A 10058-nucleotide genomic window follows, 5' to 3' on the forward strand; every position below is an offset into this window, starting at 1 on the left:
CGTTGGCTAACGTTGGAGCTGCTATCGAAGCGGGCTGCCACCTGTTGGCCTCTTCATGTAGGGACCGCAGCTGTCGCGTTGTCGTCCTGGAGGGAGGTCTGTCAGCATGCGATTGGCTGACGTCTTCACACAGCCACCTCTTGTCTGTCGTTCCCGACTGGTGTGCGGGCGCTGACCTTACGCCATAACACTCGCGTTGGCTAACGTTGAAGCTGCTATCGAAGCGGGCTTCCACCTGTTGGCCTCTTCATGTAGGGACCGCTGCAGTCGCGTTGTCGTCCTGGAGGGAGGTATGTCAGCATGCGATTGTCTGACGTCTTCTCACAGCCACCTCTTGTCTGTCGTTCCCGACTGGTGTGCGGGCGCTGACCTTACGCCATAACACTCGCGTTGGCAAACGTTGGAGCTGCAATCGAAGCGGGCTGCCACCTGTTGGCCTCTACATGTAGGGACCGCTGCTGTCGCGTTGTCGTCCTGGAGGGAGGTCTGTCAGCATGCGATTGGCTGACGTCTTCTCACAGCGACCTCTTGTCTATCGTTCCCGATTGGTGTGCGGGCGCTGACCTAACGCCATAGCACTCGCGTTGGCTAACGTTGGAGCTGCTATCAAAGCGGGCTGCCACTTGTTGGCCTCTTCATGTAGGGACTGCTGCTGTCGCGTTGTCGTCCTGGAGGGAGGTCGGTCAGCACGCGATTGGCTGACGTCTTCTCACAGCCACCTCTTGTATGTCGTTCCCGACTGGTGTGCGGGCGCTGACCTTACGCCATAACACTCGCGTTGGCTAACGTTGGAGCTGCTATCGAAGCGGGCTGCCACCTGTTGCCCTCTTCATGTAGGGACCGCTGCTGTCGCGTTGTCGTCCTGGAAGGAGGTCGGTCAGCACGCAATTGGCTGACGTCTTCTCACAGCCACCTCTTGTCTCTCGTTCCCGACTGGTGTGCGGGCGCTGACCTTACGGCATAACACTCGCGTTGGCTAACGTTGGAGCTGCAATCGAAGCGGGCTGCCACCTGTTGGCCTCTTCATGTAGGGACCGCTGCTGTCGCGTTGTCGTCCTGGAGGGAGGTCTGTCAGCATGCGATTGGCTGACGTCTTCTCACAGCGACCTCTTGTCTATCCTTCCCGATTGGTGTGCGGGCGCTGACCTTACGCCATGGCACTCGCGTTGGCTAACGTTGGAGCTGCTATCGAAGCGGGCTGCCACCTGTTGGCCTCTTCATGTAGGGACCGCTGATGTCGCGTTGTCGTCCTGGAGGGAGGTCGGTCAGCATGCGATTGGCTGACGTCTTCTCACGACACCTCTTGTGTGTCGTTCCCGATTGGTGTGCGGGCGCTGACCTTACGCCATAACACTCGCGTTGGCTAACGTTGAAGTTGCTATCGAAGCGGGCTGCCACTTATTGGCCTCTTCATGTAGGGACCACAGCTGTCGCGTTGTCGTCCTGGAGAGAGGTCTGTCAGCACGCGATTGGCTGACTTCTTCTCACAGCCACCTCTTGTCTGTCGTTCCCGCCTGGTGTGCGGGCGCTGACCTTACACCATAACACTCGCGTTGGCTAACGTTGAAGCTGCTTTCGAAGCGGGCTGCCACCTGTTGGCCTCTTCATGTAGGGACCGCTGCTGTCGCGTTGTCGTCCTGGAGGGAGGTCGGTGAGCACGCGATTGGCTGACGTCTTCTCACAGCCACCTCTTATCAGTCATTCCCGACTGGTGTGCGGGCGCTGACCTTACGCCGTAACACTCGCGTTGGCTAACGTTGAAGCTGCAATCGAAGCGGGCTGCCACCTGTTGGCCTCTTCATGTAGGGACCGCTGATGTCGCGTTGTCGTCCTGGAGGGAGGTCGGTCAACATGCGATTGGCTGACGTCTTCTCACGACACCTCTTGTGTGTCGTTCCCGATTGGTGTGCAGGCGCTGACCTTACGCCATAACACTCACGTTGGCTAACGTTGAAGTTGCTATCGAAGCGGGCTGCCACTTGTTGGCCTCTTCATGTAGGGACCACAGCTGTCGTGTTGTCGTCCTGGAGAGAGGTCTGTCAGCACGCGATTGGCTGACTTCTTCTCACAGCCACCTCTTGTCTGTCGTTCCCGCCTGGTGTGCGGGCGCTGACCTTACACCATAACACTCGCGTTGGCTAACGTTGAAGCTGCTTTCGAAGCGGGCTGCCACCTGTTGGCCTCTTCATGTAGGGACCGCTGCTGTCGCGTTGTCGTCCTGGAGGGAGGTCGGTCAGCACGCGATTGGCTGACGTCTTCCCACAGCCACCTCTTATCAGTCATTCCCGACTGGTGTGCGGGCGCTGACCTTACGCCGTAACACTCGCGTTGGCTAACGTTGAAGCTGCTATCGAAGCGGGCTGCCACCTGTTGGCCTCTTCATGTAGGGACCGCTGCTGTCGCGTTGTCGTCCTGGAGGGAGGTCTGTCAGCATGCGATTGGCTGACGTCTTCTCACAGCCACCTCTTGTCTGTCGTTCCCGACTGGTGTGCGGGCGCTGACCTTACGCCATAACAATCACGTTGGCTAACGTTGAAGCTGCTATCGAAGTGGGCTGCCACCTGTTGGCCTCTTCATGTAGGGACCGCTGCTGTCGCGTTGTCGTCCTGGAGGGAGGTCTGTCAGCACGCGATTGGCTGACTTCTTCTCACAGCCACCTCTTGTCTGTCGTTCCCGCCTGGTGTGCGGGCGCTGACCTTACACCATAACACTCGCGTTGGCTAACGTTGAAGCTGCTTTCGAAGCGGGCTGCCACCTGTTGGCCTCTTCATGTAGGGACCGCTGCTGTCGCGTTGTCGTCCTGGAGGGAGGTCGGTCAGCACGCGATTGGCTGACGTCTTCTCACAGCCACCTCTTATCAGTCATTCGCGACTGGTGTGCGGGCGCTGACCTTACGCCGTAACACTCGCGTTGGCTAACGTTGAAGCTGCTATCGAAGCGGGCTGCCACCTGTTGGCCTCTTCATGTAGGGACCGCTGATGTCGCGTTGTCGTCCTGGAGGGAGGTCGGTCAACATGCGATTGGCTGACGTCTTCTCACGACACCTCTTGTGTGTCGTTCCCGATTGGTGTGCAGGCGCTGACCTTACGCCATAACACTCGCGTTGGCTAACGTTGAATTTGCTATCGAAGCGGGCTGCCACTTGTTGGCCTCTTCATGTAGGGACCACAGCTGTCGTGTTGTCGTCCTGGAGAGAGGTCTGTCAGCACGCGATTGGCTGACTTCTTCTCACAGCCACCTCTTGTCTGTCGTTCCCGCCTGGTGTGCGGGCACTGACCTTACACCATAACACTCGCGTTGGCTAACGTTGAAGCTGCTTTCGAAGCGGGCTGCCACCTGTTGGCCTCTTCATGTAGGGACCGCTGCTGTCGCGTTGTCGTCCTGGAGGGAGGTCGGTCAGCACGCGATTGGCTGACGTCTTCCCACAGCCACCTCTTATCAGTCATTCCCGACTGGTGTGCGGGCGCTGACCTTACGCCGTAACACTCGCGTTGGCTAACGTTGAAGCTGCTATCGAAGCGGGCTGCCACCTGTTGGCCTCTTCATGTAGGGACCGCTGCTGTCGCGTTGTCGTCCTGGAGGGAGGTCGGTCAGCACGCGATTGGCTGATGTCTTCTCACAGCCACCTCTTATCTGTCGTTCCCGACTGGTGTGTGGGCGCTGACCTTACGCCATAACACTTGCGTTGGCTAACGTTGAAGCTGCTATCGAAGGGGGCTGCCACTTGTTGGCCTCTTCATGTAGGGACCGCTGCTGTCGCGTTGTCGTCCTGGAGGGAGGTCTGTCAGCATGCGATTGGCTGACGTCTTCTCACAGCCACCTCTTGTCTGTCGTTCCCGACTGGTGTGCGGGTGCTGACCTTACGCCATAACACTCGCGTTGGCTAACGTTGAAGCTGCTATCGAGGTGGGCTGCCACCTGTTGGCCTCTTCATGTAGGGACCGCTGCTGTCGCGTTGTCGTCCTGGAGGGAGGTCGGTAAGCACGCGATTGGCTGACGTCTTCTCACAGCCACCTCTTGTCTGTCGTTCCCGACTGGTGTGCGGGCGCTGACCTTACGCCATAACACTCGCGTTGGCTAACATTGAAGCTGCTATCGAAGCGGGCTGCCACCTGTTGGCCTCTTCATGTAGGTACCGCTGCTGTCGCGTTGTCGTCCTGGAGGGAGGTCGGTCAGCACGCGATTGGCTGACGTCTTCTCACAGCCACCTCTTGTCTGTCGTTCCCGATTGGTGTGCGGGCGCTGACCTTACGCCATAACACTCGCGTTGGCTAACGTTGGAGCTGCTATCGAAGCGGGCTGCCACTTGTTGGCCTCTTCATGTAAGGACCGCTGCTGTCGCGTTGTCGTCCTGGAGGGAGGTCTGTCAGCATGCGATTGGCTGACATCTTCTCACAGCCACCTCTTGTCTGTCGTTCCCGACTGGTGTGCGGGCGCTGACCTTAAGCCATAACACTCGCGTTGGCTAACGTTGAAGCTGCTATCGAAGCGGGCTGCCACCTGTTGGCCTCTTCATGTAGGGACCGCTGCTGTCGCGTTGTCGTCCTGGAGGGAGGTCGGTCAGCACGCGTTTGGCTGACGTCTTCTCACAGCCACCTCTTATCTGTCGTTCCTGACTGGTGTGCGGGCGCTGACCTTACGCCATAACACTTGCGTTGGCTAACGTTGAAGCTGCTATCGAAGCGGGCTGCCACTTGTTGGCCTCTTCATGTAGGGACCGCTGCTGTCGCGTTGTCGTCCTGGAGGGAGGTCTGTCAGCATGCGATTGGCTGACGTCTTCTCACAGCCACCTCTTGTCTGTCGTTCCCGACTGGTGTGCGGGTGCTGACCTTACGCCATAACACTCGCGTTGGCTAACGTTGAAGCTGCTATCGAGGTGGGCTGCCACCTGTTGGCCTCTTCATGTAGGGACCGCTGCTGTCGCGTTGTCGTCCTGGAGGGAGGTCGGTCAGCACGCGATTGGCTGACGTCTTCTCACAGCCACCTCTTGTCTGTCGTTCCCGACTGGTGTGCGGGCGCTGACCTTACGCCATAACACTCGCGTTGGCTAACATTGAAGCTGCTATCGAAGCGGGCTGCCACCTGTTGGCCTCTTCATGTAGGGACCGCTGCTGTCGCGTTGTCGTCCTGGAGGGAGGTCGGTCAGCACGCGATTGGCTGACGTCTTCTCACAGCCACATCTTGTCTGTCGTTCCCGATTGGTGTGCGGGCGCTGACCTTACGCCATAACACTCGCGTTGGCTAACGTTGGAGCTGCTATCGAAGCGGGCTGCCACTTGTTGGCCTCTTCATGTAAGGACTGCTGCTGTCGCGTTGTCGTCCTGGAGGGAGGTCTGTCAGCATGCGATTGGCTGACATCTTCTCACAGCCACCTCTTGTCTGTCGTTCCCGCCTGGTGTGCGGGCGCTGACCTTAAGCCATAACACTCGCGTTGGCTAACGTTGAAGCTGCTATCGAAGCGGGCTGCCACCTGTTGGCCTCTTCATGTAGGGACCGCTGCTGTCGCGTTGTCGTCCTGGAGGGAGGTCGGTCAGCACGCGTTTGGCTGACGTCTTCTCACAGCCACCTCTTATCTGTCGTTCCCGACTGGTGTGCGGGCAGTGACCTTACGCCATAACACTCGCGTTGGCTAACGTTGAAGCTGCTATCGAAGCGGGCTGCAAATTGTTGGTCTCTTCATGTAGGGACCGCTGGTGTCACGTTGTCGTCCTGGAGGGAGGTCTGTCAGCATGCGATTGGCTGACATCTTCTCACAGCCACCTCTTGTCAGTCGTTCCCGACTGGTGTGCGGGCGCTGACCTTACGCCATAACACTCGCGTTGGCTAACGTTGAAGCTGCTATCGAAGCGGGCTGCCACCTGTTGGCCTCTTCATGTAGGGACCGCTGCTGTCGCGTTGTCGTCCTGGAGGGAGGTCTGTCGGCATGCGATTGGCTGACGTCTTCTCACAGCCACCTCTTATCTGTCGTTCCCGACTGGTGTGCGGGCGCTGACCTTACGCCATAACACTCGCGTTGGCTAACGTTTAAGCTGCTATCGAAGCGGGCTGCCACCTGTTGGCCTCTTCATGTAGGGACCACTGCTGTCGCGTTGTCGTCCTGGAGAGAGGTCTGTCAGCATTCAATTGGCTGACGTCTTCTCACAGCCACCTTTTGTCTGTCGTTCCCGACTGGTGTGCAGGCGCTGACCTTACGCAATAACACTCGCGTGGCTAACGTTGAAGCTGCTATCGAAGTGGGCTGCCACCTGTTGGCCTCTTGATGTAGGGACCGCTGCTGTCGCGTTGTCGTCCTGGAGGGAGGTCGGTCAGCCCGCGATTGGGTGACGTCTTCTCACAGCCACCTCTTGTCTGTCGTTCCCGACTGGTGTGCGGGCGCTGACCTTACGCCATAACACTCACGTTGGCTAACGTTGAAGCTGCTATCGAAGCGGGCTGCCACTTGTTGGCCTCTTCATGTAAGGACCGCTGCTGTCGCGTTGTCGTCCTGGAGGGTGGTCTGTCAGCATGCGATTGGCTGACATCTTCTCACAGCCACCTCTTGTCTGTCGTTCCCGCCTGGTGTGCGGGCGCTGACCTTACGCCATAACAATCACGTTGGCTAACGTTGAAGCTGCTATCGAAGCGGGCTGCCACCTGTTGGCCTCTTCATGTAGGGACCGCTGCTGTCGCGTTGTCGTCCTGGAGGGAGGTCGGTCAGCACACGTTTGGCTGACGTCTTCTCACAGCCACCTCTTATCTGTCGTTCCCGACTGGTGTCCGGTCACTGACCTTACGCCATAACACTCGCGTTGGCTAACGTTGAAGCTGCTATCGAAGCGGGCTGCCACTTGTTGGCCTCTTCATGTAAGGACCGCTGCTGTCGCGTTGTCGTCCTGGAGGGTGGTCTGTCAGCATGCGATTGGCTGACATCTTCTCACAGCCACCTCTTGTCTGTCGTTCCCGCCTGGTGTGCGGGCGCTGACCTTACGCCATAACAATCACGTTGACTAACGTTGAAGCTGCTATCGAAGCGGGCTGCCACCTGTTGGCCTCTTCATTTAGGGACCGCTGCTGTCGCGTTGTCGTCCTGGAGGGTGGTCGGTCAGCACACGTTTGGCTGACGTCTTCTCACAGCCACCTCTTATCTGTCGTTCCCGACTGGTGTCCTGGCACTGACCTTACGCCATAACACTCGCGTTGGCTAACGTTGAAGCTGCTATCGAAGCGGGCTGCAAATTGTTGGTCTCTTCATGTAGGGACCGCTGGTGTCACGTTGTCGTCCTGGAGGGAGGTCTGTCAGCATGCGATTGGCTGACATCTTCTCACAGCCACCTCTTGTCAGTCGTTCCCGACTGGTGTGCGAGCGCTGACCTTACGCCATAACACTCGCGTTGGCTAACGTTGAAGCTGCTATCGAAGCGGGCTGCCACCTGTTGGCCTCTTCATGTAGGGACCGCTGCTGTCGCGTTGTCGTCCTGGAGGGAGGTCTGCCAACATGCGATTGGCTGACGTCTTCTCACAGCCACCTCTTATCTGTCGTTCCTGACTGGTGTGTGGGCGCTGACCTTACGCCATAACACTCGCGTTGGCTAACGTTGAAGCTGCTATCGAAGCGGGCTGCCACCTGTTGCCCTCTTCATGTAGGGACCACTGCTGTCGCGTTGTCGTCCTGGAGAGAGGTCTGTCAGCATTCGATTGGCTGACGTCTTCTCACAGCCACCTTTTGTCTGTCGTTCCCGACTGGTGTGCGGGCGCTGACCTTACGCAATAACAATCACGTTGGCTAACGTTGAAGCTGCTATCGAAGCGGGCTGCCACCTGTTGGCCTCTTCATGTAGGGACCGCTGCTGTCGCGTTGTCGTCCTGGAGGGAGGTCGGTCAGCACACGTTTGGCTGACGTCTTCTCACAGCCACCTCTTATCTGTCGTTCCCGACTGGTGTCCGGGCACTGACCTTACGCCATAACACTCGCGTTGGCTAACGTTGAAGCTGCTATCGAAGCGGGCTGCCACTTGTTGGCCTCTTCATGTAAGGACCGCTGCTGTCGCGTTGTCGTCCTGGAGGGTGGTCTGTCAGCATGCGATTGGCTGACATCTTCTCACAGCCACCTCTTGTCTGTCGTTCCCGCCTGGTGTGCGGGCGCTGACCTTACGCCATAACAATCACGTTGACTAACGTTGAAGCTGCTATCGAAGCGGGCTGCCACCTTTTGGCCTCTTCATTTAGGGACCGCTGCTGTCGCGTTGTCGTCCTGGAGGGTGGTCGGTCAGCACACGTTTGGCTGACGTCTTCTCACAGCCACCTCTTATCTGTCGTTCCCGACTGGTGTCCTGGCACTGACCTTACGCCATAACACTCGCGTTGGCTAACGTTGAAGCTGCTATCGAAGCGGGCTGCAAATTGTTGGTCTCTTCATGTAGGGACCGCTGGTGTCACGTTGTCGTCCTGGAGGGAGGTCTGTCAGCATGCGATTGGCTGACATCTTCTCACAGCCACCTCTTGTCAGTCGTTCCCGACTGGTGTGCGAGCGCTGACCTTACGCCATAACACTCGCGTTGGCTAACGTTGAAGCTGCTATCGAAGCGGGCTGCCACCTGTTGGCCTCTTCATGTAGGGACCGCTGCTGTCGCGTTGTCGTCCTGGAGGGAGGTCTGCCAACATGCGATTGGCTGACGTCTTCTCACAGCCACCTCTTATCTGTCGTTCCTGACTGGTGTGTGGGCGCTGACCTTACGCCATAACACTCGCGTTGGCTAACGTTGAAGCTGCTATCGAAGCGGGCTGCCACCTGTTGCCCTCTTCATGTAGGGACCACTGCTGTCGCGTTGTCGTCCTGGAGAGAGGTCTGTCAGCATTCGATTGGCTGACGTCTTCTCACAGCCACCTTTTGTCTGTCGTTCCCGACTGGTGTGCGGGCGCTGACCTTACGCAATAACACTCGCGTGGCTAACGTTGAAGCTGCTATCGAAGTGGGCTGCCACCTGTTGGCCTCTTGATGTAGGGACCGCTGCTGTCGCGTTGTCGTCCTGGAGGGAGGTCGGTCAGCACGCGATTGGGTGACGTCTTCTCACAGCCACCTCTTATCTGTCGTTCCCGACTGGTGTGCGGGCGCTGACCTTACGTCATAACACTTGCGTTGGCTAACGTTGAAGCTGCTATCGAAGCGGGCTGCCACTTGTTGGCCTCTTCATGTAGGGACCGCTGCTGTCGCGTTGTCGTCCTGAAGGGAGGTCGGTCAGCATGCGATTGGCTGACGTCTTCTCACAGCCACCTCTTGTCTGTCGTTCCCGACTGGTGTGCGGGTGCTGACCTTACGCCATAACACTCGCGTTGGCTAAAGTTGAAGCTGTTATCAATGCGGGCTGCCACCTGTTCGCCTCTTCATGTAGGGACCGCAGCTGTCGCGTTATCGTCCTGGAGGGAGGTCGGTCAGCACGCGATTGGCTGACGTCTTCTCACAGCCACCTCTTGTCTGTCGTTCCCGATTGGTGTGCGGGCGCTGACCTTACGCCATAACACTCACGTTGGCTAACGTTGAAGCTGCTATCGAAGCGGGCTGCCACTTGTTGGCCTCTTCATGTAAGGACCGCTGCTGTCGCGTTGTCGTCCTGGAGGGTGGTCTGTCAGCATGCGATTGGCTGACATCTTCTCACAGCCACCTCTTGTCTGTCGTTCCCGCCTGGTGTGCGGGCGCTGACCTTACGCCATAACACTCGCGTTGGCTAACGTTGAAGCTGCTATCGAAGCGGGCTGCCACCTGTTGGCCTCTTCATGTAGGGACCGCTGCTGTCGCGTTGTCGTCCTGGAGGGAGGTCGGTCACCACACGTTTGGCTGACGTCTTCTCACAGCCACCTCTTATCTGTCGTTCCCGACTGGTGTCCGGTCACTGACCTTACGCCATAACACTCGCGTTGGCTAACGTTGAAGCTGCTATCGAAGCGGGCTGCAAATTGTTGGTCTCTTCATGTAGGGACCGCTGGTGTCACGTTGTCGTCCTGGAGGGAGGTTTGGCAGCATGCGATTGGCTGACATCTTCTCACAGCCACCTCTTGTCAGTCGTTCCCGACTGGTGTGCGAG

Source organism: Schistocerca nitens, chromosome 9 (assembly GCF_023898315.1).
Source record: "Schistocerca nitens isolate TAMUIC-IGC-003100 chromosome 9, iqSchNite1.1, whole genome shotgun sequence".
NCBI lineage: Eukaryota > Metazoa > Arthropoda > Insecta > Orthoptera > Acrididae > Schistocerca > Schistocerca nitens.